At 45.6% G+C, this 15,652-nt stretch overlaps 1 long non-coding RNA gene across 1 annotated transcript; it reads left to right on the forward strand.

The window, feature by feature from the left end:
* The first annotated feature begins 8,649 nt into the window (after nt 1-8,649).
* Nucleotides 8,650-12,124, forward strand: LOC127500037 (uncharacterized). Its single transcript, XR_007926238.1, has 3 exons — nt 8,650-10,816; nt 10,957-11,073; nt 11,414-12,124. It is a non-coding gene; the product is annotated as an uncharacterized LOC127500037 (long non-coding RNA).
* The last annotated feature ends 3,528 nt before the right edge of the window (nt 12,125-15,652 follow it).

The raw sequence follows: 15,652 nt of genomic DNA on the forward strand, positions 1-15,652 counted from the left end.
TACTGCTGCTTCTACTACTCCTGACACCTCTCTGAAACGTCACAACACCCACACGGTGGTGCAAGTTTCGAACCCCCTTTATCTGGAAGCGACACTCAAACCAAAACGATGACATATTCCACACAAACCAAGGCCTGGTTTGTCATTGGTCATGTGATTTCTACGTTAACAACATAAGTCTCAAATCAAGGTTTCATATGGTATGCCCATTTACACTGTTAGCCCAGATTTAATATCTACATAAACAGTTTAATTGCAACATACTTACATTTTTTAAGATTTAGTGCAATACTGTAAAAATGTAAGTAAATTCTACTACTTCTGCAGACATAGTGGAATGTGTGAATAACTTTAAGTTTAATGGATTAAATTTAAAAAAAATTTTCGACTGACCACACCCATCCCGGTTAACTGTTTTAGACAACGCCATTTTTATGTGGTTGCAGCTGCATGTGGTTTCGTAGAGTTGTTGGTGAGTAGTTAGAATATAATCGTTTTAATCAGCTTTTTGTTCTGTTTTTTCGCTGAGATGTTGTTTGTGAGTATTAAAAGACACTGTTTTAAGTATGTTTCGCATTTTTTATTCGTGCTCGGGTCCTGCTTGAACACCTGACACGACAGGCAAATTCGGCTGGCATAGTCATGACATTGGCTGTTCATCTGTTTTTTCCCCTTTCTTTTTATCAAAGGGGTGATTGTGAGCAATGAAAAACACAATTTAAGGAATTTAGCTGACCAACTTGCAAGATTACTCACTCCCGCGCAGTGAACACGATACCATTTGAATAACGTTATCTGTGTGGCGTTCTCCGCGGCCTTTTATAGTCTGTTTATTGTTCCATTTCATTTTTTAAGAGCTGTTTGCGAGCACTAAAAAAAATGTTAAACAGGTCGCGATATTTTCACCGACTAGGCTTTTTTTACGTGGTTGGCGTGGGCATGGTCCCTTTTTACCCGTGCGAGTTCGCCACGCATAATTCATGGCGCCAAGCCTGAACTCCCGTGAGACGAGCTCCGCAGCCCTTTTTCGTCTGTGTATTGTTCTCGCTGTTTCATCGAGGGATTGTTTGCGAGCGTAGAAAACATACTTTAAACAGACCATGTTATTTTCAGATGTCATTTAGTTGGTTTTGTCACTGGCTTGCAGCAGACACGGTCCTGTTTAATCCCTTCTGAGTGCTGCATTTCGAATGTCGTTTTTCCAGTGGAGCAGAAAGTTCGACAGGACGACAAATTTAATAAATCTGGTGAGTGAATGTAAACTAACTTTCAAAACGAAGTTTTATTTTGATAGTCATTGTATTAAATAGAAGTTGAAGTAATGTTTAAATGCAAACACATGTGAACGCTCTCTAACAATAAATTTGTTTATTGTGTTTCAGGTGGCAGGAAGGCATGCACTGGAAGTGTAACTATTGTTCTTTTAACTGTGAAAAAGATCACAGTTATTTAAACATTATAGACTGAAACATGGCAGTTATGCTAGAAATGAGCCATTGCCATGTTTGCATCAGGAATGTCTATGAACTTTTAAATCGTTTAATGCCTTAAAAGTGCACTTATCCCGCTTTCACTCCAAACCGTCTGGTCAGCAGAGTGTGGATGTACCAGTTAAGTTTAGCTGTCTGTCTTGTGGGTTTGCCGAGTATTGATTCTGAGGCTGATTACTTAATTCACTTGCACACTGCACATTTAAAAGTAAATCATAAAGTCAAGTGCCCTTACAAACACTGTAACTTTGAAAGCAGTGTCTATTCCACTTTCAAAGCTTGTAGAACAGCTTTGTCAGATTCATAAACTATCACAGCTACTTTTGCACAACAGAGTCAGGGCTGTGTTAAGTAAATTTGCTGACATGGATGAAATTCTTGTAAGAGAGGCTACAAGTGCTGTGTCAGAAAGTAACATGATGCATTTTTTGGCAAAAGATGGACCCTTAGGAACTGCTAAAAGGAGAGCAGCCTATGTACGCAGAGAGTTTCCACTGATAAACCCCATTGAATATGTTGTGGAGAAAGGGCAAAAATCACTTGCATATGTCCCCATTCTTTCCATGCTACAGAGGTTGCTTAACGTCTCGGTTACGTATGTAACCCTCGTTCCCTGAAGGAGGGAACGGAGACGTACGTCAGTAGTGACCGACGAATTGGGATATCGCTAGAGAGCCCTATCAGCTTCGAGTGAACTACAACAGGCCAATGAAGTTGGTGTGCGATATTTGCATAATGCGCACCGCCCCCGCCAGGTGGTATAAATAGGGGAGCAGATGCAATCGCACTCTGTTTTTCGCTGAGGAGACAACCTAGTCTGCACTACAGCGAGGGTACAGCAACTGTGGCGACGGGACGTACGTCTCCGTTCCCTCCTTCAGGGAACGAGGGTTACATACATAACCGAGACGTTCCCTTTCAGTCGGTCACGTTCGACGTACGTCAGTAGTGACCGACGAATTGGGATCCCAAATAAAGCGCCACAGTATGAACCCCTTCCAGTGCCCAGCGCAAGCTCTAGCCACCCGGCGCACCAGTGGGACGGGGAAGGGGGCGAGCTTACGCCGAGAGAGTCTACTGCTGTTCCGATATACCCACTAAGTAAACTAGACTACACTGGGGAAGCGAACCCATAGGGGACGCTGCGGAGACCACTACCCACCCGTAGGGGAGGAATTTACGTGGAGAGTACACATATGGACTGGCCGTGGGCAGTACGCATATGGAGTCCCTGGGATGGCTCCACCTGGGTAGGGGGAGACTCATCTGACAGGTGACAGCAGAGCTGGCTCTGCTAGGGAAAGACACGGGCTCGCTGTAGGGAGTTGACCGTGGACAAATACACACATGGGACCGCTCACGTGGAGGGGTCACGACATGTGGAACCCAGCCAAACGTCAACGTTGGTGACGGAGGTTTGGCCTGGCATCAGAGCCGAAGGGGGAGGCGGAGGAACTCGACAGGGTTCGCCAAGCGGGGAACTCGACTGGAGTAAAAAGGATGCACGTATCCGGCCCAGGGGCAGGAGTGGCATTGCAAGCCGACACTAGAACGGGCTCTTCGCGTCTACCGGCTGGTGGAAGCGAGTACACGGGAAGATACCGGTTCTACACGAAGGCTATAGAATCTAGCGAACGTGTTAGGTGTCGCCCAGCCCGCAGCTCTACAGATATCTGTCAGCGAGGCGCCGTGCGCCAGCGCCCAGGAAGAGGCCACTCCTCTGGTGGAGTGGGCTCTCAACCTGAGCGGGCAAGGCACGCCCTGGGACTCATACGCCAGGGCGATGGCGTCCACTATCCAGTGGACCATCCTCTGCTTGGAGACAGCCTTTCCCTTCTGCTGGCCTCCGTAACAGACAAAGAGCTGATCTGAGGTCCTAAAGCTTCGCGTTCTGTCCATGTACAGGCGCAGAGCGCGGACGGGACAGAGCAAAGCTAGGGCTGGGTCTGCCTCCTCCGAAGGCAGCGCTTGCAGGTTCACTACCTGATCTCGAAAGGGAGTGGTAGGAACCTTGGGCACAAATCCAGGCCGGGGTCTCAGGATAACGTGAGAGTCACCGGGCCCGAATTCCAGGCATGATTCGTCAACCGAAAATGCGTGCAGGTCCCCTACCCTCTTGAGCGAGGCCAATGCAACCAGGAGGACGGTCTCTAGGGACAATACTTTTAACTCAGCTGATTGCAAAGGCTCGAAGGGACGACCCCAGAGAGATGTAAGAACCAGGGTCAGATCCCAAGAGGGTACAGAGGGGGGCCGGGGAGGATTCAGTCTCCTCGCCCCCCTCAAGAACCTGACGTTCAGATCGTGCTTCCCTAGCGATTTACCATCAACTGCATAGTGATGTGCGGCGATAGCGGCAACATACACCTTGAGGGTGGAGGGAGACAGCCTTCGCTCCAGGCCCTCTTGCAGAAAGGAAAGCACAGTTCTGACCGAACATGATCGGGGGTCCTCTTGGTGAGAGGAGCACCATTCGATGAACAGGTTCCACTTCAGCGCATAGAGGTTCCTCGTAGCGGACCAGTACGTGCTTGTCTGTCAACAGCTCCTGGAAGCGGCCCAGTGCAAGACGTACTGCTAGCAACTCGAGGCAATTGATATGCCAATGCAGTTGGGGCCCCGTCCACAGACCCGATGCTGCATGCCCGTTGTACGTGGCCCCCCACCCCGTGGCAGAGGCATCTGTGTGGACCACAGCATGCCTGGACACTTGTTCGAGGGGAACTCCAGCCCGCAGGAACGAAGGGTCCGACCACTTGGTGAGGGTGCGACGGCAGTTCAGTGTCACGGGGACACAGAACATACCGCACGTCAGGAGGTCCTTCCTCAGGAGGAATGGGCCAGGGAGGTGCTGTCGCGAGGAGCGTGAGGTCCGAGAACCAGGTCCGAGTGGGCCAGTATGGAGCCACTAACAAGACCTGCTCCTCGTCCTCCCTGACTTTGCACAGGAGCTGTGCGAGAAGGCTCACTGTGGGAAACGCCTATTTGCATAGGCCCCGGGGCCAGCTGATTGCCAGGGCATCCGTGCCGAGCGTGCCGCCGGTCAGGGAATAGAACAACTGGCAGTGGGCAGTCTCCGGGGAGGCGAACAGATCTATCTGTGCCTCGCCGAAGCGCTGCCAGATCAGCTGGACCACCTGGGGATGGAGTCGCCATTCGCCCGGAAGCGGAGGCTGCCGTGAGAGCTCGTCGGCTGCACGGTTGAGCACGCCTGGGACGTGAATGGCACGAAGCGACCTCAGATGCTTCTGACTCCATAGCAAGAGATGGCGGGCGAGTTGCGACATACGGCGGGAGCGTAGACCACCCTGATGGTTGATGTACGCAACGGCCGCAGTGCTGTCCGAGCGGACCAGTACGTGCTTGTCTGTCAACAGCTCCTGGAAGCGGCCCAGTGCAAGACGTACTGCTAGCAACTCGAGGCAATTGATATGCCAATGCAGTTGGGGCCCCGTCCACAGACCCGATGCTGCATGCCCGTTGTACGTGGCCCCCCACCCCGTGGCAGAGGCATCTGTGTGGACCACAGCATGCCTGGACACTTGTTCGAGGGGAACTCCAGCCCGCAGGAACGAAGGGTCCGACCACTTGGTGAGGGTGCGACGGCAGTTCAGTGTCACGGGGACACAGAACATACCGCACGCCCACAGACACAGAACATATGCCACGCCCATCTCGGGACCCGGCTGCGGAGCCAGTGTTGAAGCGGCCTCATATGAAGCAATCTGAGCGGCGTGACTGCGGCTGCGGATGCCATATGCCCCAGGAGCCTCTGAAAGAGTTTCAGTGGGGCCGCCGTCCTGCGCTTGCGCGTACTCAGGCAGGTCAACACTGACTGGACGCGCTCCTCGGAGAGGCGCGCGGTCCAGGCGACCAAATCCAGTTCCCTACTGAGATAAGAGATCCTCTGCCCGGGGGAGAGTTGCTCTTTTCCCAGTTGACCCGAAGACCCAACCGACTGAGGTGAGCTAACACCATGTCCCTGTGTTCGCACAACTGCTCCCGCGAGCTGGCCAGGATGAGCCAGTCGTCGAGGTAGTTGAGATGCGAACGCCCTGTTCCTTGAGCGGAACAATGGCCGCCTCCGCAATCTTCGTAAAGACGCGGGGCGACAGGGCCAGCCCGAAGGGTAGGACTTTGTACTGATATGCCCGACCCTCGAACGCAAACCGTAGAAGGAGTCTGTGACGAGGCAGAATCGAGACATGAAAGTACGCGTCCTTCAGGTCGATCACTGCAAACCAATCCTGGGGACGGACGCATTTGAAAATGCACTTCTGCGTAAGCATCTTGAACGCAGATCCAGGATTGGCCGTAGCCCACCGCCCTTCTTGGGTACAATGAAGTAGGGGCTGGAGAACCCTGACTCCATATCGGCTGGAGGGACCGGCTCGACTGCATCCTTCGCCAGGAGGACAGCAATCTCTGCCCAGAGAACAGGTGCATTGTCCAGGGACACACGAGTGTAATGGACACCCCTGAACACCGGGGGACGCCGGGTGAACTGAATCGCATAGCCGAGTCTGATGGTACAAATGAGCCAACGGGACGGGCTGGAAAGCGCTAGCCAGGCTTCCAGACACCGAACCAGCGGGACCAAATGCACCACAGACGTACCGGGCGTGGGGCAGCGAGGTAGAGTGCTGGGACACGACTCGGACGGCATAGCGGCCCGTAGTGTGGTCAGACTCTGCAAGGTGGCAGTGTGAATGGGAGACGGCACATGGGAGGCGGCCTCGACCAACACACTGGGACCTGCTGGCGAAGTGAGAGGGGGCTGAGAGTGGCGAGGTGGGGCCTCGCGCACTGCCAGCCGCGCCCTCTTGGGACCTGGAGGGTTAGAAAACAGTTCTACTCTGTGGGCACCGCTGGTCTCCAGAGAGCCAGCGGCGGAACAAACCAAAATTCTCCACCCGGCCCTCCTCCGGGGAGGGAGCGATGCGGGCATCGTCTCCCGAAGAACTGTTTACCTCAGCTCCAGGTCACCTGTTTCTCCAGGACCGCTTCTCGCTAGCCAAGTGGCTTGGCTGCGGGCTGAGCGGGCTGGATTTTAGGCCAGCTTGTGAGATGAGAGCATCGAGAAAGCGTACTTAGACGATGACACACCTCTGCAAGGCAAGCCAGGGGTGTTTCCGGACCACCATGGTGGACATTGTCTGGCCAGGGGCCTGCGCTATGACTTGCATCATGCGTAGCTCAACCCCGACTCAGAACTACCCATATGCAATGAGTGCTTTGGCCTTCCACAGACTTGCCGGGGGCCAAGACCCATGCAGGGCAGAGGTGGTGTGCCCGTAGCACTGCCACCCCACCACAGAGGGTAGTGAGAGAGGAAAAAAAACTTTTAATGCAGATTATGACCCTTTTGGCATTCCATATTTGGCACCAAAAAAGGCTTCCAAACTGCCAAGTTTTTCATGCACGTCCGGGCTAAGACAGGGGGCGGGGCAAGGCGAGTATGCGTCGCACCACGCCCCCAGGGGCCCGGGAAAGCATGGTCGTTAACTCTGAATCTGATTCAGTATGACCACATCACAACCGTGGGACTCTCAGCCTCATCTTCATGTCCAGAGCCCAACAACCCTCTCTCCAATGTAGCAGTCGACATCTGATCCTCTGCTGGAGCCCTGACTAAGATGCTAGGTCCCCCATGAGAAGGACCAGCAATCCACCCAGAAGCTACCAGCCATGTGGGAGAGTGAACGTGGTCGTCTAACTGAACGACACACGGCGCTGAGCGCCGACGTGGCCATGTTTTTACCAAACATAAACCACCCACGAACACAGTCATAACATGTTTGCGATGCATTAGAGGAGTGGGGGGCCCACGGAGATTGGCTCGGCAGGTATTGCCCCACTGTGATCCTCTGGTCACCCTGGCTTATTCACCAAAAGTAGTACTTTTCTGATTCAGAAAGAGAAACTAGATCGGGGAATAGGTGAGGGGACTCCACTTCATTTGAGGCACTCGAGTCTCGACCACGCATCTAGAGCGCCGAACAACGCGCTGGGTTGCCATGGCAACGCGCGCTGTCAGCCAGCAGCTCGACGGCACACGGCGCGCTGAGCGCTCAAGCCCTTACGAGAAAGGCAAGACGAACAACGCGCCGACGTGGGCATGCTCTCTTTTTTTTTTTACAAGAGAATATGAACCACCCACAAACACAGTCTCAGCACGCTAAGCAGACATGAGAGAAAGTGATTGTGGCCGTCAGTGAGGATAGGAAACGACCGCCTCCAGAAACGCACAGACAGAATGACGTCTTGAAAAAGACGCAGTGTCTGTCTGTGAAGCTCTTTTAGAAGCTCTTGTTCTTTGTGCCGAAGCACACAGGGAACAGCCGCGATGTGACTGCAGGTATACTTTTCACTCCCTGAGTCACACACACAGAGGAACCGGCCCAAATCGCAAACCAACGGGGCAAATAATGCTGTGAAAACAGCAGTTGAGAGCTGTATAACAGCTCGAGAAGCTCACTCTGGGAAAGCTCGCGGCCTCGCTGTAAGGTGCCATAAAGCCAGCACTGTAGAACAAAAGCTCTTCAAAGGCTTGCGAAGTCACTCTCAGACTAACAGCAGGAACACACAGGTTGGCTCTGAAGCGAAAGACAGAGTGCGATTGCATCTGCTCCCCTATTTATACCACCTGGCGGGGGCGGTGCGCATTATGCAAATATCGCACACGCCAACTTCATTGGCCTGTTGTAGTTCACTCGAAGCTGATAGGGCTCTCTAGCGATATCCCAATTCGTCGGTCACTACTGACGTACGTCGAACGTGACCGACTGAAAGGGAACAAAACTGACGTGTTAAACCAAGCAATGTCAGAAAAGGTCCATGTGCTGCAGGAATACAGATCATATGTATATGGGCAGTACTTTAATGAAAATTCTTTACTTACAAGAGATGAATTCACAATTGATCTGGGCCTTTACATAGATGACTTTGAAATTGCTAAAAATCAAAGCTAAAACACAAAATGTGTGCTGTGTACTGGGTCATTGCCAACATACCTGCAAAATATCGATCAACCCTCAACTCAATCCAGCTTGCTTTGCTGTGTAATTCGTCAACAGTCAAAAAGTGTGGTTATGCAAAAGTTCTGCAACCACTTATCTATGATCTGAAGATATTGGAGCAAAATGGTGTTTACCTGGAAAAACTGTGAGAGGTACAGCATTATTTGTTGCAGCTGATAATCTTGGATGATTGGAAAGGGATTTTCCACCAAAGGGACCACTGGTGGAAATGCCCATGAGAACTGGTGTCTTATATGGCTTCTTCCATTTCTCATGGGTAGCTATGTCCCTGAGGGTGACGACACTTGGGAAATTCTCATGCTTCTCAAGGACATTGTTGAGCTAGTTGTGGCACCATGGCATACTGAAGAGACACTGCATTTCCTGGAATGTAAGATAGCAGAGCACAGACAGCTGCTGCAGTCAACATTTTTCTGATTTTCGTTTAAAGCCTAAACATCACTATTTAGAACATTACCCTCAGCTAATAAGGAAATTCGGGCCCCTGTGTGAAGTTTGGACAATGCGCTTCGAGGGGAAGCTTAAGTTCTTTAAAAGGTCAATTCGCAATGCACAGAATTTCAAAAATGTTGCCATGACACTTGCTACCAAACACCAGAAAGCAATCAGTTACCATCTTGATTGTAGCACATTTTTAAAACCATCAGTTGAGATCTCAAAGGTCACCCCAGTTTTGCTTGCCTCTTTCCCCATGAATGTTCAGAGTGTAATCACTCAAAACATTCAGGATCAGTCTGGATCTGTTTTTGATGTGTCGTCTGTCTGTTTAGATGGAATCAAGTATAATCCAGGCATGATTCTCTGTACTGGCTCATGCTCAGGTCTCCCTGAATATGCCCAAATTGAGAAGATTGTTGTGGCTAACACAGAAATTTTGTTTGTTTGCCACAAAATGACAGCATACGACTTGAGATCGTACCAACTTCTCTGCAGTGATGTCACCTCAATGTGTGTGGTTAGGGTTTCAGAGCTGAATGATGTCTTCCCATTATCAGCATACAAGGTGCAAGGAGAACTTATGGTGACACTGAGACGATATGTTATCTGCTAAAAACGTCTTTATTATTTTTTCCCAGATGGCTGTCCAACAGAAATTAACCATGAGAGTTACTGTCTCTGAGGGAGATATAAGAAAAATGACTATGACAACACGGCCTGACAGACTTGAAGATTTGATTGGGTGGCTCAAATCCACCCTCCAAACGAACTACAGCTTCTCTTTACAGTACCAAGATCCTGAATTTAACAATGAACTATGCAATCTTACAGATCTTTCTGAGCTTCCGGATAAGCCAACCATCAAAATCATCCCTATAATTGAGCTTGAACCAGTTGCTGCACAAAATGAATGTTTTAGTGAAACATGCAGCCTGGCAGACACAGAGATCCTGTCTGTCTCTTCTCTGGATAGAAATTCTCAGTGGCCAGATGCATTTTCTATTCCAAAATTTTCAGTTTATGTCGAGTATCGACTTCGTCAAGGCAACCTGCTGTATCTGAGGGATGAAACCAATCTGAAAGTCCCAAAAGAGATGAAACATGATATTCTGGAGAAACTTGCTGAGGCCATCTATGAGTTTAAAGCATATCCAACAAAAGAAGAATTTGATGCCGTTGCAAAAGCCTTGGTACAAACACACCCATGTCTTAAAGAGCCAGGTCATCCTCTGGTTGGGAAGGATGGAAAAATAGTTTAAAATTCAAGATGGGGAATTATAGGAACAAAATGCGCCAGCTGGGTCGACTTGAAGTCACTGTCAATGCTGGTAAACGTACACTGCAATTGGCAACCCTCCCAACAAAGACATCAAGAAGCCTAGGAAAGGGGAAATAAATTTCTTACCTGAAAATCCAGAGGGGATGGATGACAAGAACCTAGGAGTTCATCAGGTTCTTGTTAATGAAATGAAGAAGACGAAGCCAAATGGATCCCTTGTCAAGCAACACATGGACATGACATTTGCTAGATAAGACTCTTATTCCTCATCTGGTATCATTTAAAACCCTTTGAAGCTGCACTGAAAACTGTAATTTTGACCTTCAACTGTTTGGAGAGACCATTGAGGTCCATTATAAGGAGAACAATCCTGGAATGTTTTCATCAAAAACCTTAATTTCTTTTCGTCCAAAGAAAGAAAGACATGAGCATCTTAGATGACATGAGGGTGAGTAAATTATCAGGAAAATTTTATTTGAAAGTGGACTAACCCTTTAAACTACACCAGAGCGCGTACACACCTCATGCACCGGATGCTCAAGGCAGTTGGACATAGTGGTGTATTAGAGGTAAAAAAATTATATAAATACTGTTCGGTTTCTCACACAAACCGATCATTTCGTGTCTTAGGACATCAATGTGTCGTCACGAGCCACAGGGTTTAATTTGGATTTGTTTGTGCATGTTTTTTTTTTTTTTTCTCCCATAGATTTTGTTACCATTGACAAGCATTATACGACTGACAGACCACAACGGTTGGAGTTAAAAACCATCATTTGTGTTCTACTGAAGAAACAAAGTCACCTACGTCTTGAATGCCCTGGGGGTAAGCAGATAAACATCAAATTTTCATTTTTGGGTGAACCCAACTCTACGTATATGAGGGGAAAACTTGACCAATGTATTTTGATTTTGAAGGACAGTGCTACCATAATTTAATTTATACATTGCAAGTATTGGTTGCAAAACTGCCATAAATGTGGCCTGACATTAAAGGAGAACATTTGTCCTGTTTTGTGCATGACTTACTTTGACTGGTATTGATTGTCTTTTTGCATTTTTGTGGAGATTACATGGCATGGTGATTGATTTTATAGTTGGTTATAGGTTTCAGTTGTCAACACAGAATTATTTAACTGGCATGATCTTGTTTCTTTCATTGTTAGGATATCACTGACGAGGACTCGTACCAACGAATTCCAGTAGGAATCCTCTACGTTGATGCAGAAAGTCCACAGCTAATTCCCGAGTGTGCATCATCTTGGAAGGGATTTTGGTTATGGAACCGGACAACCTGCCTCAAGCCTTCTGTCTTTTTGGACTCATTTGTGGCCTTCACTTGGACTATCCAAAGTGTATGAAAAACACTTTCCATTTTATCCAGCAGGTATTTCTTAACCTTGGAAAGGTGGAGCTGGCACCAAAAATTCAATCCTTGAAAAAACAGCTTGCAATTATGGTGTAAAATGGTATCCTCCACAAGACATCTAATTTTTTTTTTTTTTTCTGTGTTCCATGAAAAAAAGGCTCAAGTCAGATTTTCTTCAATAGATACGTGCTTTTATTCACAATAATAAAAATAAGGTGCCTTGTATTTTGTTTTAATTTTTTGTTCATTTATTTTAAATACTCTGCAGTGTTGCACTTTGAAATTAATCTAAGCACACATTTCCTCACTCTGATAGTTCAGCAGACCATATCTGCAGGAAGTTAAATAATTTTACAGGTTCCCTAAAGAAGAGTAAAAGAGATTAGTCTATAAAATATTTTTTTTTTTGAGAGTGATAGCAATAACAAAACTGTTATATTTATTATCCCCCTCAATCACTAACTTTTCAAACACACATCTCTACAATCCTTTTCTACATCAAAAGATTTGGCCTTACCTTCAGATTAATTGGATTGAGCGCGTTGCACGACAATAAGAGATTTCAAAGTGGAGTCCGCACCAGCTCAGTCAGGATCTGATGCTCTTGAAGCTCGATGGAAGTAATTTAATTGCAGGTAGTTTATGTAAAAGTAATTCACTCTGAGACTTGTTATAGAGAGGATTACGAATCACCAAATACATTGGTTTCGGTTTAATAACAAGATACAGAATAAAAAACAGAACATAAAGACGAGAAAGTCTTCACCCGAGGTGTGGCGACCTTCTGTTACAATGTTTTCAATATATAGTCTCCAAAGATCACATCCTTTTCCCAACATAAACACTTCCTTATTTGTAAACAGGAGTACAGCGCCTAACACTGCACTGTTTCCTGTTTCATACAAAGTATAAGAAACAAAGTTCAGCTGCAACCTGCTAAACAACACCTTTTGTAGTCTGCGTCACATTCTACGAATTTTGACACATTTTTAATCACTTGAACTTAAGACCTTCACGTTAGTTCCCTTTAACACTTCTAGTTAAAATAAAAACATACATCTCGGTTAGTTTCGATTAACACTTAAAACATACATTGTGTTAGTTCCCTTTAACACTTCTAGTTAGTTAGTTCTTCTTCTCCTTTTTGGCTTGCTTCTTTGAGATTTTGTCTTGCTCTTTTTGCAAACCTTGAGTAATCAAATCAACCATATCAACCCTAAGTTCCTTTGCTTTATGTGGTACTTGTGGCAGAAATTTATCAGTAAAGTTCATCTCATATGTTGGGCTCTGCTCGACAAAACCAAAGTGGCACAATGTCAATATTCTGAACTGAGGTGTGAAAGAAAACAGTGTTATATTTGTACAGTATGTTCATGTGCTTAAGTGCAAATGTTAAAACAAGCTTTCATGTTCTCAGGGGAATAGCTCAAAAAAAGCTTTTTATTTGGACTCGGTTATCTCTACTTGTTTGAGTAGATGCACTCTTTATTAGAGATAAAAGGTGGAAACCTCTTAAACTTCAGGGCAAACTTGTTTTAAACTTGTCTTAATTGTATTGTTGCATTTTGAAAAGTTTTAAATAAAAAAAGAAAAGAAATCTTTTGTTTGATTGCTTTTGTATATAATTTAATACAATTAAAAAGGCAAGTGGAGTAATTGAACAGAGGTATTACTTAAAATTAAAGTATTTAGTCTATTCAACTTAAAATAATTATTAGAACGGCTATTATCTTTAAGTACATTTCACTCAAGTTTATCATGTAAACATTACTTAAATTTTTTAGGGCAACCAGTTTCCACAAATTTAAGTAAACTCAACTTATTCGGGTTTAGAGTGTATTCTCGACACAAGCTTCGATGCCTCAGTTCAAATGTCACATTATTAGTTATTGTTATTTCATGTTAAGTTCAAGTTCTTATTTATTTTGTGTTTAGTACTTCCAAGATTTTGCTAATAAAGTAACTGCACTTGGGTTCACTACACTCGCCTTCAGTGGACTTACTTACAATGAAATGTTCAGTATCCTGAACAACATCCTTTCTCCATGTGTCAGGCAATTCAGTGCCTACTAATCTGTAGAGTGGTATAAATATGATGTAAATTTGTAGGCCAACCAGCAGTTACCATCACACACATCCCTTGACAAAACTCAATAGGATTTTCCCATAGGCTTTTGGATTATTTGCTCTGTGATTAACAAAAGTTTATGATACTTTCACCTTTTGTCCATCAAGATAATTTTCACACCTGCACACAATTTTTATGAATTTTGAAGCCAAATGCAGTCACCAGAAGCAAAAAGCTAAAGGTAGGCTATTAGCAAACTACACCACAGTCACACAATTCCAATGTCACCACCACTTCTGATAACTCTTTCAGCCTTTATCTAAAAACATTTTCCCTGAAGTTTGAATTACAATAGTTTTAAAGAGCTCAATAATAACCATACCTGTAAAGGCGGACTGATCTGTTCAGTGTGATGACGTTTAATGTCACTGACAGCCTGTCACGGAGACGAGCTCCGTGGTTCCCTCCTCTGGCCACCGGAGGGAGCCGTCTCCTGAGTACTGACACACACACCCGCATACACACTACATTTCCCACAACCCCGTGCCTTGGACGGATTACCACCTCAGCTGTTGCTCATTACCCGGACTATAAAGCTCTCCCGTGTACCATAGTTCATTGCGAAGTCTTGTTTTGCTTTTGTGAACATTTCTGAGCGTTGTTACCCTGTCTGATTACCTGTTGCTGATCCTGTTTGTTACCCGTCCACGACTCTCTGCTGCCTGCCTTTGACCTCTGCCTTGTGTTCTGTTCTGTGAGTGAAATCTGCCTGTCCCGTACCACTGCCTGTTTCCCGACCTCGATTCTGCCTGTCCCTTTGGTACCTGTCTGCTCCTGTTTGACCCTGCCTGTACGACCACGCTCTTATTCAATTAAAGCATGCAAATGGATCCCAGCCTGTGTGACGATTCGTTACACAGCCTCTGTTGTCCCATTTAGACACTTGTTAGCAACCATCGTTTTCAAGACGCGTAACGGCTTAAAAAGAAGATCACGGGCAGGTTAATACTGATGATTTAATGTTGTAGAATAAACCGTGAAACCACCTACCTTTTTAAGCCATTTAACCAAAAATCCATACAAAAACCTATTGACTTGGGACAACTGGAAGTGTAAAATTTTGAGCGTTGTTTTTCTGCAGTAAAAGTCAAGTTCAATTCAAGCAAAGAAAAAAAAAAAAAAAGTGTTTCAGCCTATGCAGGTCTCCCTAACCAGCTAAAAAAGGGGTCAAAACTCTTTATATGATTAACCAATTTTAATTTAGGCTATCACTCTAAAAACAAATCCGTAAAAATACTGCACAATGTACTGTATTAATTCAACGGAATTTTTATTTAATATAATATTTAATAATTATTTAGAATTTTCACTTTATTGAGTTGTGTTTTAGGGTTAACCGAAATGTCCGTAAAATTACTGGATAATGTCCAGGTAATAAGCTGCCAGTACCTTTTCCGTTATTTTATGGATTTTTTTGTTTGTCTGTTTGTTTTGATTTTTTTTTTTTTCCAGTGTATTATATAATAATTAAAACAAATTACCTCAATTCAGTTGAGGTATTCGAAATATGACAACACTTATTTTTTAGGCAGTGTTTTAAGAGCCATGCATGTTGATAAATCGAACATCAGCTTTGACCTGTAATGTCTGTACAATGTACACTGTAAAAAAAAAATAATGTGAAAATGTACTGGTAATTTTCTGCCAGGACTTTATCCGGAATTTTACGGAATTTTCCGTTAATCATTAAAACATAACCTAATGCAAACCTTAATTCAAAATACAGGTAAATCACCTGTAAAATACAAATACGGAAAATTCCTTCAAATTTATACAGTAGCTACATTGTGCCTTATTTTTACGGACTTTTTTAGTGATGCAGTTAGTACAAATGTATATGTACAAATCATAGAAATACCCCATTCCGAAACATTTCTAACATATATTTACATGGTGAAGAAATTAAAG

The sequence above is a fragment of the Ctenopharyngodon idella genome, chromosome 18 (genome assembly GCF_019924925.1).
Source record: "Ctenopharyngodon idella isolate HZGC_01 chromosome 18, HZGC01, whole genome shotgun sequence".
Classification (NCBI taxonomy): domain Eukaryota; kingdom Metazoa; phylum Chordata; class Actinopteri; order Cypriniformes; family Xenocyprididae; genus Ctenopharyngodon; species Ctenopharyngodon idella.